This window comes from Crocodylus porosus, unplaced genomic scaffold, assembly GCF_001723895.1.
Source record: "Crocodylus porosus isolate Cpor-Errol unplaced genomic scaffold, CroPor_comp1, whole genome shotgun sequence".
Classification (NCBI taxonomy): Eukaryota; Metazoa; Chordata; order Crocodylia; family Crocodylidae; genus Crocodylus; species Crocodylus porosus.
In genome coordinates, this window is record NW_017728906.1 from 43,544,553 (window position 1) to 43,548,430 (window position 3,878).

The window sequence follows — 3,878 nt, forward strand, 5'->3', positions numbered from 1 at the left end:
AAATGGCCAAAGTCACGTTTCCTTTCCTTATTGTTCTATATTTTTTGAGCACCAATTCTCTGCTTGGCCATATAAATGACCCATAAGAGAGGCAAACGCTGCCTTGAAGAGCTTTCGTTTAGAGCAGGAGGCTTAATTATTCATCTGCACAAGCTATAACTACAGTTGTTTTAATTCTATCATGGTTTTTTTACATAAAATACATTGTGTGTTATTGTACAGTGGACTTAACTGGCAGACAGTAAAGGTCTGTCTACACTGATATTTAGGGTCAACCCTGAGGATCTTTCTCAACCAACCCATCACATAAGCCACACTTTACATATCTATATCTTATGCTTTCCATATCAATATCTTACCACTGAAATTGTCTACATTGTGCTTCCTGTTTCTTAAAACAGAGCCCTTCTGGGAATCCATCTGCAATTACTTGTCTCTTCTTCAGTGCTTAGTTCTAATTATGGACAACACAGACAGGAAGTGGGGTGCAAAAAGGCCATAAGTCCAGAACAGGCTGCAGAATTGCTGCTATAAACTCCCTAAGCAGGGCATATCTATACAAGATGCTTTACTGTGCAGTACACTCATGTACCGCACAGTAAAGCATCCCCTTCAACATGTGTGCACCTTTTACCACACAGTGAATTAGTCTACTGTGCAGTTAGCTACTACCTGTAAATAGAAATAGTAAACTAACTGAGCATTAGATACCGTGCAGTAGTGCATGTGTAGATGCTGACCATGAGCAAATTTGCTCCTGGTCAGCCCCAACACCAGGGGGCCACAGGGGATGGGGAACTCCCTCAGTCCTGGCACTGCTCAGCTCCTAGGAGCCAGGAGCTGAGCAGTGCCAGGATAGGGTAGCTCTCTGTCCCACCCCACGGCCCCATCTCAGCACTACACAGCTCCTGGCTCCCCACAGGAGCTGGGAGCTGAGGAGCACTAGGACTGGGGAGTTGTTTGCCCAGGGGCTGGCTGGAAGCTGTTCCACTTCTGGGGCAGCTCCCAGCCAGCCCTTAGCTGGGCAGGGAAATCCATATATATCATATTTATCATGTGATAAAAAGCTCCAACCAGCTATTAAGTTAGACCTCAAAAATATGTACTAATTTTATAGCTGGTTGCTATCTGGCTTTAATTTCTATGTATAGTACAGTCTCCCTTGCAGCTGGGAGCACTGGGAGCTGACACAGGGGTGGATCATGCCAAGCATGAAACCCCTGAGCCTTGGGGATCACAGCTGCTGTGATCCCCAAGGCTCCAGGATGTGTGAAACTCCTGGGCCCACGTGTGCAACTAGGACTGAGAATCTCAAACCTGACAGGGCTCTTGGTCCCAGCTGTGCTCAAGCTTGAAATCCCTTCAGCAAAGGGGGCTCCCAGTCATGGGCGCCTGTTTCTCTCTGATGCAGGAGAAATTCAGGATCAGGCTCCCCCTACACTGGCAATAAGGCACAATAGAGCCTAATGCACAATTCCACAATTGCACCTCCTGGCACGCACTTGCAGTAAGGCACGATTATGTAGATCACACATCAGATACAATTGTGCCTTTACCTGCATGTGTAGAGGGGCCTGATCTTACGCTTCTTGCGCATCAAGATTCATTTTGCCCCAGCTTCCCTTGATTTTATTACAGAAGAAAGAACTTTTTCATGTTGATCTGCAGCATATGGAGCAATAAATGACATCTGAGACTGGCTGATTAGAAGACATTAAGAGGAGACATTTAATTAATGTCAAAAGTTGCTGACTGTAATCTGACTAAAGTTCCATGCGATTATCCCTGCGGTATGCAAAATTGCAACACAGGGAAAAAAATCATGTTTTAATTCCTTTCTGAAAAGTTGCAATGTTGCTTTTTTTTTCTTAGATTTAATAGCGACATACATTGTGGAGCGCAGTTGAGATGAAGAGCTAAACAGAGCATTAAACACCAATTTAAACTATTCACACACACAGTTTTTATATATGTGTGTGACAATGGGCCAATATATAAAACAAATGATGTAATACTGAATGAATTTATCTTGCATGTTCAATTAGAGAATATCAAAACCCATTGCAAACTTTACAGCTAAACATACCTGAACTTGGTACACGGTACTCAGGTACTGAGTACACAACATACACAGTACTCAGAACTGGAATATTAAAATTTTCATGGCTTTGCTCTAACATAAATCATGCTAGTACACATGCACAAAACATTTTCTTTTCTATTGAGAATTGCAAAATTGAAATCTAAGGAAATTATTGATTTTCCTTCGTTCTTCTACCAAATATGTGATACCCATGTGAGAATGCATTTGGTTGACTTGAAAATTGATGTGCATATAGATCTAGATATCAAACAGATATCAAACTTGCTTTGAGCTCCATATCCCATTTCATTTTTTCACATCATTTTTCAATATCTCTCCATTGCAACTTAATGTCACTATGTTCGTTTGTCAAGTTTTAAAAGACTAAAAACCAAATGAATAAAATATCAATTTTACAGGGCAGTAAAATTGCCCATGAAATCCCATGGCTAGTCATATATTTGTGAAGTGTTTTTAGAAAATAATCAATCAATCATGACCATCTACCTGCCCCAAGAAACCAAGGAAGAAACTGAGGCACTGAAAACTTTAAAACGTGTTTAAAGTCTCACGGGAAGCCTGTGACTGAGTGGGAATAAAATTCAGACTTCCAGTCTGCATTACCTAAAGGTCCACTTCTTCTTTCTCTCAACAGAAAAGCCTTCAAGGAAAAAAGGAGCAATATGATTGGGTACAGATACATAGCAATTACCTGAGAATATATTTCCTTTAGCAATTAGCAGAGATTTCTTATGCTTAATTAAGCACTGCTTGCTCTCCATCAACCTGCCACGTTCAGGACAATTTCACAGAAGTTTTAAGAATAATGCAGGTTGAGGGAAAAAGCCAGTATGCATCCAGATTTCAAACTGCTAGTAGTTTAGAGATCTCACATGCAAGGATATAATCTGAAGCAGAAGTAGTACATGCACTGAGAAATAAAAATGACAGAGTGAATAATGGATTTTCCTGTTTGGTTGCCAAGCTGAAAAAATGAGGCAGAGAGTGGTGAGGAAATGAGGATACATTTGAGGAGAAAGTAAAAGGATTATTTTAAAACACATTTTTAAAAATCAACAATTACATTTTGTGTAGACCCAAAACATTCTACTCTACCTGCAATCAAAAGCTTCGATTTCATTTTCTGGATATTTTACCCTCTCTTCCTCCTCCCACTGCCTTCCCCACCTCTTCCTCCCCCCTTTTATTTAGTTGAGGTCAATTTTGAAATAGAAATGCCATTTTGTGAAAAAGGTCAAAATGTTTCATTTTAAAAATGTCAGAAAAAAGTCTTGCCACATCTAAATGCCAAGATGTTTTGTTGGTTTCCACTTTTTCTTACTATTTCTTTTTTACTGTAAGAGTTTATGAATAGCTTTGACCACTTGACATTGCTTTTTTCCAGGAAATTTACTTGGCCACCAAAGAAGCCCATGCCCAGTCATTGCTGTCCCCAAGGAACAACTTGAGCAACAGAAGATATTATCATGGATATGTGGCCTGATCAGGTGGTAATGCCCTGTTTTAGGTGGGTAAATGTCACCACGATTCACTGGCTGGAGAACTGGCTCTGCGGTAGGACCCAGAGGGTGGTGGTTGATGGGAGTCAATCGTCTTGGTGTGCTGTGACTGGTAGGGTCCCACAAGGCTCTGTCCTAGGGCCTATACTGTTTAACATCTACTTCAGTGATGTGGACATTAGTGTCAGAAGCGGACTGGCCAAGTTTGCCGACAACACCAAACCCTGGGGTAAAGCATCCACACCTGAGGACAGGAGGGTGATCCAGGCAGATCT